A 14,247-nucleotide genomic window follows, 5' to 3' on the forward strand; every position below is an offset into this window, starting at 1 on the left:
ACCTTTAATAGGTGTTTGCTGGTAAACCTCTTAGAAGCACGAAGATAGTACAGAGCGGGAGTCAGACACTCTGAAGAGTCAGTCACTGCTGGTTCCTTGCAAACCTCCGCCCAGATAATTCTGCCACCTTCCCACTCCCTATCCCCACCCTGTCCCCCCCTCGCGGCCCTGCCCCATGGCGAGAGGGAAGCCAGGGAGCTGGCACGGAAAACACAGGTGGCAAGAGGGGGAGTAGGAGGCAAGATCCACTCGGCAGCAGGCCAGGTTTGGGGCCCCAGCTCTGGGCACGGATGAGCCCCGGTCGCCCGCGGGGACCTGCGTGGTTTCGGACCTGTGAGGTCTCGGGCCTCTGTGGTCTCCGACCTGCGCTTCTACCAGGTGCGCAGGCAGCATCCCGGGGCGCCGCGTCGCGCGTGGCAACAGGTGCATCGCGTCCAGGAACAGACGCCGCAGGCGTGGGGCGGGTCGGCACTTAGCCCGGGAGCGCGCGCGGCTCCGGGATTGGGACCCGGGAGCGCGAGAGGAAGGAGGGAGCTGGCGGGCGGGCCAGGCCCGCCTACCTGCGGAGCGGAGCCCAGCCGAGCGGAGCGGAGCGCGGCGGGAGCCTCCAAGGCCGGTGTCTCGAGGTACAGCCCCACGCGTCTTTCAAGTTTCTTGGGGCGCAGCGCCCTTGGCTGCCGCCTGGCCTTTGTCTCCAGCTGCGAGACGCAGGCTGGGGCCGCCTGGAAGGGGCGGCGGCGGGCGAGGGGGGCAGAGGGGGCCGAGTTTTGCCATTTACAAGTTTCCCGAGCTCCCAGCCCTGGCTCCACCCCCGGCGGCCGGAGAGGCGGGGAGGCTGGGGCGCCCCGGACTCCGGGTTCCCGCCTGGCAGTTGCAGCGGCTGGTGGGGGCGGGAGTTGGCGACAAGCCGTGGGTCCTCAGGTGCAGGCGCTGCCCGCTGGGCACTGGGCCTCCCGGGTGGGCCTGGCGCGACTCCGCCGAGGGTCCAAAGGGCGCCCGGGCTCGGAGTGCTGGTCTCCCGGCTCCCCGGGGGCTCGGGGTTGGCTCGAGGCGCTGCGGGTAAGTGCGGAGTTGCGTCGATTGCCCAGCCGGTGCGCAGTGGGGATCTCGGGAGAGTGTGGAGAGCGGACGCCCTGAACGCGACCGTCACAGGGTGCCGGACTGGCTCCGAGGGAGGGGGCGGGTATTCTGGGACCTTGGGTGCCAAAGTTGGGGGAAAGAAGGGGAGGCAGCTGTCACCTTGAAAGTGACCGAAGGCGTTTACTTTAGAGTTAGTTACGCAGACTGACAAGCCCGCAGCCGGAAGCCGCCCACCAGACACTTGACCCGCCTGGGCCCGTCCGGACCCCCCTGGGTCCGTCCGGAGCCCCCTGGGCCTGGCACTCAGTCTTCCTGCTGGGCGGTTCGCTTGGGCCCATTCTCAGCATAAGCAATCAGGGCTGAAAAGATGGCATTAATGAGGTTGCTGCAATTCCCAAGGTCCTCTCGCCTGTGTCTTATTACTTCCTGCGGTTCACATGTGCTTTTGTAGCTCTTTAGAAAAATGCACTCTTAACTAAGGTCACCTGATTGACTACAGTAATTAGTGGACTTAGGTGTTTACCTACCTTAAATAAATCTCTGTCCTTTTTTTTTTGTCAGACATAAACTCTTTTCTACTAAGTTATTTATTGATTCTGACTTGGACGAGCTTATTTTGGAGTAAGAATGGAGAGATGAATTCTTCATTTAGCCTGCAAAAGTTTCACATGCCCCATTAACTACTATTTGTTTCAAGTAGTCAGTGTACTAAGAAATCCAGTGTGTTTTGTTTTCTTTGTTTGAATAAAGTCTTAGGCGAAACGGGAGATGAAAGCATTTGTGTTTTGCCAGGTGATAGGAATTCAATCATCTTCACATTAAACCTTGAGCCCTTGCGCTGGAGGGTGAGCCTGGAGGGAAAGAGGCAGACCATCTAGGAGGCAGGGGAATTTAAAAAAATGAGAGTAGCTCCTTCCTGGGAACCTATGACCTCCTTAGGGAGTTTAGATACACTTAGATAATAGTGTGTGGTTAACCCTGAAAGGAATTGCATAGTTGGAATTGCAGTTCTGTAGGCAAACCTATTTTTCAGGGATAATTAGGGGAGGAAATGATGGGCAATTTAAATCGAACCAATGATGTCCTGTTTGTATAATGCTTTACAATGTATAAAGTGCTTTTATTGATTTTTTTTTTTCTCCCCTCAAGTACAAAATTCCCTAAGGAAAGTTAGGCTCTAGAGCACAGGCTCAGTAGTTGTGGCGCACTGGCTTAGTTGCTCCGCGGCCTGTGGGATCATCCTGGATCAGGGCTCGAACCCGTGTCCCCTACACTGGCAGGTAGATTCTTAACCACCACACCACCAGGGAAGTCCCACAGTATTTTCTTTATACTTGCTAACTTAGAGCAGATTTACTTATTACAGTATATAGTTTATATAAAACTATAACTGTAGTTAATAGTGTTGCATGATGTTTTCTTTTCTGCTTAACATATCATGAGAAACCTCCCATGTCATTACAGTTCTACATAATATTAGTGGCTACATAATACTACACTGTATAGATGTAACAATTTAACCATTTCCTTATAGCTGAACTTTTCATTTATTTCCAATTACTATTATTAAATATATACTGATGCAACAAATATCCTTTATAAAACTTTATATATCTCCTGTATTTCCTTAGGATGGAGTCCTGTGGAATACAGTTGATGGCTCAAAGATCTATTGATACAGAATGACCACTGCTTCCAAAAAAAAATGTTTTACCAAAGTTTGTTCCCACCAGTTCCCATTCTATGAGAGTACTTGTGTTACTGTATTTTTGTTAATATGGAGACTCATCCTGCAAAGGAAAAATAATTATTGCCAGCCTTATAGGTGAACAGTGCTATCTCAGTATTTAAATTTCATTTTTTTGATTCCAAATGATGTTGAATATAAAAAATCTCTAGTTATTTTCCATTTTTATTCCCTTTTAATTGAATGTAGTGCCCAGTTTTTCTCCTGGAGATACTAGTATTTTTCTAGTAATTCATAAGAGCCTTTGATAGTAAACTTTTGCCTTTCGTCGTGCAGATATTCGCCCCCCTCCAATTTTGTCTTTGTCTTATAAAGGCAAACACTTAGCACATGTTTATAGTAGTTTTGACTTATAGAAGTTCTGTACTTTAATGTAGCCAAATCTGTTGACTTTCTAAAAAACAAAAATTTTAACTCTTCTGAATCATAGCCCAAGAATGATGTATGACAGTGGCACAAGATAAATTTTACAAGAATTCTCCAGAATCCTGAATTGGATTTTTTTCAAATCCATTAGGAGAATCTCCATGTCTTGGAGTAGAGACTGTTGCAAAACAGATTGCTCTGTTGATGAGAGATAGTTGTGCATGGTATGTAACATTAGGAACAACATTCTTTGAAATCTGAGAAGAAAGTTTTAAATCCCAGGGAATGAGCTTTCAGATCTGTTCTGTGATTATGTAAACTGGGCTCACAATCCATTTATCTTCAGTAGTTCATTTATAGTATTATCTTGTCACAATTCTTTTTTTATTCATTATTGTAGTTTCATACTGAATTGTTGTTTTAAAAATGTTAACACTTTTTAAAATTTTTATTTTATTTTTTAGTTTTTGGCTGTGTTGGGTCTTCGTTGCTGTGTGCGGGCTTTCTCTAGTTGCGGCTAGCCAGGGCTGCACTCCTTGATGTGTGTGGGCTTCTCATTGCGGGGGCTTCTCTTGGGGCAGCATGGGTTCTAGGCGCGCCAGCTTCAGTAGTTGCAGCACGCGGGCTCAGTAGTTGTGGCTCACAGGCTCTAGAGCACAGGCTCAGTAGTTGTGGCACACGGGCTTAGTTGCTCTGCAGCATGTGGGCGCTTCCTGGACCAGGGCTCAAACCCGTGTCCCCTGCATTGGCAGGTGGATTCTTTTTTTTTTTTCCCACACACACACACACACTGTATTTTATTTTTACAAGAGATAAATAAACTGACACCAAGCATTGCAAATGGATGACCACAATAAAAGCAACAATGATTGCAATTACCAAACACGAAACACACTCATACTATGTCATAATATTGACATTCAGTCCAGTAATCCTCCACTGTGACAGCTCCTTTACTTTGCAGTGAAAATTGATTTGTATATTTTTTGCCTCTGAGTCCTTGTGGGATTTTTTTTATTCAAACAGAAAGTCACAAAAATTATAATCATCCTCATCAGTTCACTCAGTCCCATGTAATTTTTTTTCATCTTTTGTTAGCACTTTCATGAATTCATCAGTTTTCCATTAGAGTTCTGAAAATGTTTATTCATTCAGCAGTAGAGTCAGTTATCAGAAACCTGTACTTGTCAGAGTCTTTTCCATGATTTCCTTGAAGTTGAAACCCTTTTATAGGAACATTTTTGCAAAAGCATCAGAGTACACCCAGAACTGTCTGTAAATGACAAAAGACTTAAAAATGACCAGGGTTAAAGTTTTGATGAAAGTTCATAATAATGCAATTGACAAGGAAATTTAGTTATTTCTGAGATATACATTTTAAAGTAATAACTAGAGTTATGACTTATAACATTATACCAGAACATATAAGATTTTTAGAAATTTCATGTAATGTCTGAAGCATTTATATTAACATATATCATACAAATAACCCAAAGAAAGTTTTGTATTAGTTGTTTTTTTTTGTTTTTTTATATTGCAGGTTCTTATTAGTCATCAGTTTTATACACATCAGTGTATACATGTCAATCCCAATCGCCCAATTCAGTACACCACCATCCCCACCCCACCACGGTTTTCCCCCTTTAGTGTGCATACGTTTGTTCTCTTCATCTGTGGCTCAACTTCTGCCCTGCAAACCAGTTCATCTGTATCATTTTTCTAGCAGTAACCACTGCTCCAGCAGGGAAGCCCCATACTGAATTGTTGATATGAGTCTTTTTTTTTCTTTTCTTTTTTTTCTTGTGAATTATGACTATTTATTTCACATGCCTCCCCTTTGAACAACCACAAAACATAGACATTCAAGAAAAAGAAGAAAACAGTCTTCAGCTGATTCAAACCAGTGATACCAAAAGACTCACTATCTATTTATACACAGGATAACTATATTCTTAAGTAACCAGTTACTCCTACACCTTTCATTTTCTTTTCCTTACCCATCCTCATCTCTATTGTTTTTAAACATCTTTATTGCAGTATAATTGCTTTACAATGGTGTGTTAGTTTCTGCTGTATAACAAAGTGAATCAGCTATATGTATACAAACATCCCCATATTTCCTCCCTCTTGCATCTCCCCCACCCTCCCTATCCCACCCCTCTAAGTGGTCACAAAGCACCGAGCTGATCTCCCTGTGCTAGTGGCTGCTTCCCACTAGCTATTTTACGTTTGGTAGTGTATATATGTCCATGCCACTCTCTTCGTCCCAGCTTACCCTTCCCCCTGCCCGTGTCCTCAAGTCCATTCTCTACATCTGCGTCTTTATTCCTGTCCTGCCCCTAGGGTTTTCAGAACCATTTTTTTTTAGATTCCATATATTTGTGTTAGCATACGGTATTTGCTTACTCTGTATGACAGACTCTAGGTCCATCCACCTCACTACAAATAACTCAATTTCATTTCTTTTTATGGCTGAGTAATATTCCATTGTATATATGTGCCACATCTTCTTTATCCATTCATCTGTTGATGGACACTTAGGTTGCTTCCATGTCCTGGCTATTGTAAATAGAGCTGCAATGAGCATTGTGGTACATGACTCTTTTTGAATGATGGTTTTCTCAGGGTATATGCCCAGTAGTGGGATTGCTGGGTCGTATGGTGGTTCTTTTTTTTTTAAACAAATTTGTTTGTTTTATTTATTTATTTTTGGCTGTGTTGGGTCTTTGTTGCTGTGCACAGGCTTTCTCTACTTGCGGCGAGCGGGGGCTACTCTTGTTTTCAGTGCGCAAGCTTCTTGTTGTGGTGGCTTCTCTTGTCGCAGAGCACGGGCTCCAGGCGCATGGGCCTTAGTAGTTGTGGCTTGCAGGCTCTAGAGCGCAGGCTCAGTAGTTGTGGCTCACGGGCTTAGTTGCTCCACAGCATGTGGAATCCTCCCGGACCAGGGCTCGAACCCGTGTCCCCTGTGTTGGCAGGCAGGTTCTTAACCACTGTGCCACCAGGGAAGCCCCGTATGGTAGTTCTTTTTTTTTTAAGTTTTATTTTATTTATTTTTTTATACAGCAGGTTCTTATTAGTTACCCATTTTATACATATTACTGTATACATGTCAATCCCAATCTCTCAATTCATCCCACTCCCCCACTTTCCCCTCTTGGTATCCATACATTTGTTCTCTACATCTGTGTCTCTATTTCTGCCCTGCAAACTGGTTCATCTGTACCATTTTTCTAGGTTCCACATGTATGCGTTAATATACGTTATTTATTTTTCTCTTTCTGACTTACTTCATTCTGTATGATAGTCTCTAGATCCATCCATGTCTCTACAAATGACCCAATTTCGTTCCTTTTTATGGTTGAGTAGTATTCCATTGTATATATGTGCCACATCTTCTTTATCCATTCATGTGTCGATGGGCATTTAGGTTGCTTCCATGACCTGGCTATTGTAAATAGTGCTGCAATGAACATTGAGGTGCATGTGTCTTTTTGAATGATGGTTTTCTCTGGGTATATGCCCAGCAGTGGGATTGCTGGGTCATATGCTAATTCTGTTTCTAGTTTTTTAAGGAACCAGTATGAGTCTTTTCTTGATGTCTGATAAGATGTATATGTAATTTAAAATGTTTTCCAAATTAATTTTTAACACTACTCATAAACTATTGATTTGAGGGGGGAAAAAATAGCCTTCCAGATTTCTCAAACTTGGGTTATCTTTCCATACGATGGAAGCTTAAATATACCCTGAGGATGTCTAAAGACCTCACTAAGAGTGCTCTCTCCGTAGGAGCCTGAGTTCCTGCCTTTCCCTCCCCATCTTTTTGAGCCTAACAATAAGCCATAGGCCCATATATGAGCTGTGAGGATGAGGTTGGTATGTGGTGTGTGTTTGGAGGTACTTAGAAATGGGCCCAGACTCTCTGGAGGTAGGTGAACCTAGGAGGAAGTGACCATCAGCACTTAGCTGGCAGCAGTGGCTTGGGCAGCAGTGGCTTGTGGCCGCCGCAGGAGATAAAGAGTGACCAAGAATGAGTGATCCTAACCTGCAGGAAAAGGAGGATTAAATGGTTTGGTATGACATTAGCCAGCCTGAAATGTGGTTCAGAAAAGCATGCTTTGATCAGGATTCTCCACACTTGGCTCGGGACAGTCCAGTGTAACTAGGAACTGAGTTTGCCAACTTCTAACAATTTACTTCTAAACAAGTTTTATAAAAGATTGCCCTAATGGTAGTTTCCTTTTTTTTTTTTTTTTTGGCCGCATCATGCAGCATTCGAGATCTTAGTTCCTCAACCAGGGATCAAATCCGTGCCCCCTGCAGTGGAAGCGGGAGACCTAACCACTGGACTGCTAGGGAAGTCCCTGGTAGTTTCCCTTTTAAAATGACTTCAGTGTTCTTTGAAATCAGCAGTTATTACTCTTCTGTGTGGGTGGTTATTCATGATATTAATGCATGACTTTTTCTTGTTCACTTGGCTCCAGATGAAAAAGATGTTTCCATTTTGGGGGTGACAGATTTGGGGACTAATCTTTACTGTGTAGATAGATACAATAAAACTTAATTTTCATATACCATAAGTAAATTTGCAGTTTGTGATTGCCCTGTTGTCTAACTTTTACACAATCAAGGAAGAAATGGTTTTCTCCACAAATTTAGAGTGTAAACAAGGTTGAACCTAGCGATATTTTACTTAGGTAAATAGCTTTCGAGCATTTTAGAAGTACATATTTGCATACAAATCTGATTCCCAAACAACTTTGTTTGTTCATTAAAGCTAGTAGGTTTTCCTTAGCCTTGTGTTTAAGTCCCATACTGAAGAGAAGTAAAAATGTATTTACTTAAAGATAAACTGTATTTAGGTCTTGCGAGTAGGCCCAGATCTAAATTAATAAATGTTTTTGTGTACACATTACTTACATGAGTAAAAGAAAATCCACACATCCAACCTGTAGTCTAACCTAAAACTTTTATTTCATTTTGAAGCTGTAAAACTACAGATAGTTTTAAAGGCAGTTAAAGTTTCTTTTAAGGAAACATTTACCTCTTTAGTAGGGTTGAATAGATTCTTCTTGAGCAGTGAAGGAAGATGAAGAGTGGGCCATAAGTTTCTCAAGCTAGCTGGAAAGGGCAGAGTGGTCGCGAGGAAATTTCTTCCAGGTATTGTCATTTCGTTTGAAATTGTACTGATTTCACGTTTCAGTAAGAGCCGTGCTGAGCTGAAGGGCAGGCCTGGCCAGCCCCCTACTGTGTGTACACAGCACAAGGAAGAGCTGAGACTAGGAAGAAAACAGCCAGGAACGAATTGGTCTTCTAGGTAAGGTGCCATGGAGAGAGGGTTTTAAAGCCATTAAATTACCTTATCATTCTTTTAATTCGTGCCTTGTCAATTTATATTTAAGTTCAATGCAAAGAAAAGAAAATCAGTGTTTAGTTTGAGGGCGAATCATTCATAATCACCCTGATCTTCTGCAGTTAACCAAAACATTTCAGGACATTTTGTGTCCTCAGTTGGCACTGAGGAAGGAGCCCCTCTGGGAGAGAGTCACACTTATCAAAAGAGTAGGAAGGAGAGGTGAAAAAATATATTCTTGTGTGAATAAACATATAGCATGACTAATGTTTATGGCAGTGTTCACGTTTGACTGTTGGCTGTTAACTCATCTTCTATGCTTTTTCTGCATTAGAAACTTGGTAATATTTAACTCGGGCATTATTTACATACACCACAATTCTGAAGGAAAAGTCAAAATTTCTTCATCTTATTTCAGATAAGCAGGTCATATAATGTGTTCAGCAGTGTTCAGTGACAAATGAGAAATTCCCTTTTATATTTATCTTGTAGATGGTCTTGATGGTTGGTTACAATTAATGATATCCAGTTGAAACTGCATCTTTTTTTTTTTTTTTTTAACATCTTTATTGGGGTATAATTGCTTTACAATGGTGTGTTAGTTTCTGCTTTATAACAAAGTGAATCAGATATACATATACATATGCTCCCATGTGTCTTCCCTCTTGCGTCTCCCTCCCTCCCACTCTCCCCATCCCACCCCTCCAGGCTGTCCCAAAGCCCTGAGCTAAAATCCCTGTGCCTTGCGGCTGCTTCCCCCCAGCTATCTACCTTACTACGTTTGTTAGTGTGTATATGTCCATGACTCTCTCTCGCCCTGTCAAAACTCACCCTTCCCCCTCCCCATATCCTAAAGTCTGTTCTATTCTCCATAGTGGCTGAACCAATTCACATTCCCACCAGCAGTGCAAGAGGGTTCCCTTTTCTCCACACCCTCTCCAGCATTTATTGTTTCTAGATTTTTTGATGATGGCCATTCTGACTGGTGTGAGATGATATCTCATTGTAGTTTTGATTTGCATTTCTCTAATGATTAATGATGTTGAGCATTCTTTCATGTGTTTGTTGGCATTCTTTATATCTTCTTTGGAGAAATGTCTGTTTAGGTCTTCTGCCCATTTTTGGATGGGGTTGTTTGTTTTTTTGTTATTGAGCTGCATGAGCTGCTTGTAAATTTTGGAGATTAATCCTTTGTCAGAAACTGCATCTTTTAAAAACATAGTTCCCTTGGCTAGCTTCATGGAACAAAAATAGAAGCCAGTATAGATATGAGTAGTCTAAGATATGACATCCACACATGGACTCACCCCCTTTTCCCAACCTCTGTGTCAAGTTGACTGAGTTGTATTTACCAGAAGAGCTACCAGTTAAACCTCCCTGTGCTATAAAAAGTCTTTTTTCTTGTACAGTAAACTGCTACACTATAGTCATCTTATTCCTGGGCAGATTATAGAGTTGAACCATGTCTGCACACTTCTGCTAACCTAATAGTCTATAATTCAAATGAGGATTTCCGATGTCTTGGTGGTGAGAGAGTAAGGAAGATGGGAGAAATGGGTTACAGAGGGTAAATTCTTTTATTTACCAAGAAAAATGAGCTTGTTTTGTTGGTCTTCAATCTAGACCCTATATGTAGAGCCAGGCCACTTATAGTGTACAGTTAGGATTATGTTTGTTTTTTTTTTTTTTTGCGCTACGCGGGCCTCTCACTGTTGTGGCCTCTCCCGTCGTGGAGCACAGGCTCCGGACACGCAGGCTCAGCAGGCATGGCTCACGGGCCCAGCTGCTCCGCGGCATGTGGGATCTTCCCGGACCGGGGCACGAACCTGTGTCCCCTGCATCGGCAGGCGGACTCTCAACCACTGCGCCACCAGGGAAGCCCGAGGATTATGTTTTTATGTTAAGTGATGAATAAAAGGCATGAGTAACAGTCCTTGCTGTTGGAATCTTAAGTTTGATTTTCCTCTGCCTCAAACCATGATTTGAGCACTTTCTACGGGCCAAAGACTGTGCAGGGTAGATATAGGGGAAAAAAAGGAAAACTGCTCCAGTTCTCAGAGGAGTCAGCCAGAAAAGCCTCCGCCATTGGGAAAAGGGCAGTTTGGGACAGTTATTGTGTCCAGGTTACTAGACATATCCTCTTGAGTCGTTACCATTGTGTCATACATTGGAAATTCTGCTTACTACATTGACCAAATTTTGGTAGACATAAAGTTTTTTTTGACATTTTTGGTTATCTAAAGACTTCTGATCCTTAATCACTCTTATTCTTTTCCTTCTCACCAAAAGATACTTAGCACTACAGTCTGTGGTTTCACTTACTTTCTCTGGATAAGCTTTTTAGTGACTTTTTCCCATATCTTTTTATTACTTCTCATGAGCTTCTTGAGGATAGGGTCTAAACCTTACGATGCTGGGTAAGACTGTACTTTGAATAATTATTTGTACCAGATGTAGCCTGGAATAAATCATCTAGAGCTCTGAGCTCTGATGGCATGGAAGTTTGAAATTCTTTCTTCAGTTAGTCACAGCTACTAGAGGTCTTCTAAGCCTGAGATATTAATTTCCTCACTGCTTTTCTCGACTTTTCTCCTTGTCCTCTCTTGGTGCCTCTCCCCTCCATCCACCGTGGTGCACTCAGCAAGCAGCTCAGCCTGTCACTTCATGTCCCTCTGGAAGACTGTACCATTAGGAGTTAGGGTCCCATAGAGCTGGAAGGCATGAGGCTGCTATTCCTTTGGAGTTATAGTTCTGTTTTATTATGAAGTGCCATTCTCAGAACATCTGGTATACCCATGTGCAAATACTTGTACAGAATTAATTCCACTTGTGATCATTTAATTCCGTTCTCCATTTAGGCAGACAGTCACGTGTTGACAGTTTCTCGTGAATAGAGACTTGGGCTGTTTCTTGTCTGGGGAAATATGTATTTACATTTTAAAGAGGGATTTAGATGAATTTTCAGTCTGGGATTGCTTCTCTTAATACCTTTAATAAGATTTATTTCAGAGTAGTTTTGCGTTTCTGTGGAACTTTTTGATGATTCACTAGAATTGCTGGCTATTGAATTTGATGTAGTTCTCAAGTATTGAATTTTGTGTTTAACGCTTAAAAAGTTCTGATGTGGCTTTATGGAGATATTAAATGACAACTATGCAGAGTGATTTACTAATTCATTTTAATGCCAGTATAAGAAGAATGGGTCCAGTCAATGAAAAGGGAATGGAGATAGGAAAAATCCTGCATTTCTCTTTTTATGAAAAATACTTTAAGTGATTTTATATTGCAGATGTGACCATTTTTTCTCTTAGTTGTGACTATTATGTTAGAAAATGTTGGTTACATCTTGTTACGCTGAACATTTAAAATTTATAACTGTATAGGTACATAATCAAATAAAAATTGTTTTCTACTACTTATATGGTATATGTGGAAGCCTCCAGGGCTGATTATTGTTTTTTTTGTCTCTGCTTGCTCTTGTTTTTATTAAAATTGGAATAATAAAACAAATAGAGGTATTTCAACCTTGAGCTAGATTTTCCTCACCCTGATGTCCATTATGAAACCTTGGGGGCATACTGTGTTATAGAACTGGAAAAAATGTTACTGGTATCCAGAACATTTGGCACAAGGATGTACTAGAGAGCGCACAGGCTTTGAAGTTAGACCAAATAGGGTTTGTGTCTGAGCTCTTCAATGTTAGCTTCGAGGCTTTGGATAAGTTAATTCAATGCCTTTGCACCCAGCTGCCTCTTCAGGACAGTGGGGATAATACCTGTCTCCTGGAGTTATTCTACCACAGTGCCTAATATATGAAAGGTATAAATGCTAATAATTTTCCTTTGTTTCTTGTTTTAAACCTCTTCTTATTCATGGATAGAAAGTTTCATTAATTTTCTCCACTCAATTTTGGGGGTGTTGCTTGGATCCTCTGGTGTTCTCTGTAGGGAATTAAATTCCAGGAATTTAATTAAATTCCAGGAATTCCTCTTCCTTAAAAAGAATTGGTTTATACCAGTACCAGTTGAGATTATTCATTATTTATTCTTCAACTCCACCTTGGTTACCTCTTGGATTTCTTGGAAGTTTGTGTTTAGTGGAGTTGCTGATTTTTGTTTTTATATTTGAGCTGTACTTTTTTTAATTAAAGTAGATACTTTCATCTTTGCTAAAATCTGTAAATTATGTTGCCAGTTTGCTGTCAGCACATTCTAAAAGCTCTCAGAATTGAATCATCACTCTGAACCAGTAAAGCGCTTGTGGATTTTAAAGTACTGCCATCCTCTGTTCTAATTTTTAACCTGTAACTTAGTCCAACAGCATTCATATTTAAGAGTTTTGGTTTTAAAATGTTACCATTAATATATATAATTATTGAGGTAATGCTGAATTTTCATCTTTTGGACAAAGTGAAATAAAACAGCACCATATGTTTTTGGAAAGTAACTTGTAAGTACGACATTAAGGACGTTTTCATTCAGTTATCACATCAACCCTATGAGGTAAACAGGGCAGGTTGTGAGAGCTCTGTTTTATACATGAGGAAATTGAGAAGCAGAACTCTTTGGATAAATGTTTTGTATTATGATGAGTAAGTTATGGAACCAGGACTAGGACCGAGATCTTCCCTCCTGGTCCATTCCCCACTCCAAATATGATACTGTTACTTGACTACTTCTAATGCCATAAGAAGTAATAAATCACTGTTGCTAGGATTTTCTTCACATTGCTGCTGCAGTGGGATCAAAGGCACATGGTAGTTTGGAAATGTAAAATTTCAGATGACATAGCTTAGAATTATGGTTTGTTGTTTTTCCATTTTCTAGCCCCAGAACATAAAACGGAATGTTAAATCTTGTAAGCCATTATGATTAGTAGCAGAAATGGAAAATTGACAGTTACAGATCATTACAACAGTATATTACATTTCTATAAGAATTTATAGTTTTCAGACTGCTTTTTCAAAAAGAACCTAATTAGATTCCTTTGAACGATCATCTGAATCATTTGATTATACAACAGTACATTGTAAAGTATACCCATTTTACAGATAGTAATGCAGGGTCATGCATGTTGAATAGCGACTAATATTTTTCTGAAACATTTTTTTTTTTCCTATGGAAGCTTTGAATCCTATTTCCTTATTTTAAGCTACATAGAGGCAGGTAATTCTTGGGCGGATGGAGTTAATCCCAGGTAGAAATTTAACTAGGAGGTGAGGCCTGTTGTTAACCAGAACTGGGAAGAGAATGTCCCGTAAAACCACAGTTACGCCTTGGGTATCAACCATGGTTTCTAGCCCTAAAGGTCAACAGTTCTTATTACCAAAGTGACTTCTAAGGAATGTCTGCTGTTAGGACTTGGAAAGGAGGCCCCTTCAGGGAGGTTGGCTCTTCCTTGGGCTGCCCCTGTGAGTTACATATGTACATGTACATATGTACATTGACCTTCTGTTTAGGCACTCATATTGGCCAGTGGAAAGCCCAACACAGATAATCATTCTCAAGTAAAGGCTACAGGAAGTCGGTGTTTAATGAAGGTTGCGAGATAAAATGTGAGGTGTTGACTTGTATAACTGCACCCACACATAATGACACACACACACACACAGTGACATTTTTCAATTGGTCTTGGAGTGATTCAAATGGAGAATTATTTCCTTCTCGCCAAGTGGATTTTGAAGGGATATGGCAAGTGTCTG

At 41.5% G+C, this 14,247-nt stretch overlaps 1 protein-coding gene across 3 annotated transcripts in view; it reads left to right on the forward strand.

The window, feature by feature from the left end:
- Positions 1 to 579: 579 nt before the first annotated feature.
- MTUS1 (microtubule associated scaffold protein 1) overlaps positions 580 to 14,247 on the forward strand; it is a 159,161-nt gene continuing 145,493 nt past the window's right edge. For 2 of the 3 annotated variants that reach the window (XM_024759979.1, XM_024759981.1), the window contains exon 1: positions 8,447 to 8,510. The gene's annotated coding sequence lies outside the window, so the exon portion shown is untranslated. Of the gene's footprint in view, positions 627 to 8,446; positions 8,511 to 14,247 lie in introns of those variants that run through there. The other variant, XM_024759978.1, reaches the window with a different exon arrangement.

Source organism: Neophocaena asiaeorientalis, unplaced genomic scaffold, assembly GCF_003031525.2.
Source record: "Neophocaena asiaeorientalis asiaeorientalis breed wild unplaced genomic scaffold, Neophocaena_asiaeorientalis_V1.1 scaffold521, whole genome shotgun sequence".
NCBI classification, from domain to species: Eukaryota; Metazoa; Chordata; class Mammalia; order Artiodactyla; family Phocoenidae; genus Neophocaena; species Neophocaena asiaeorientalis.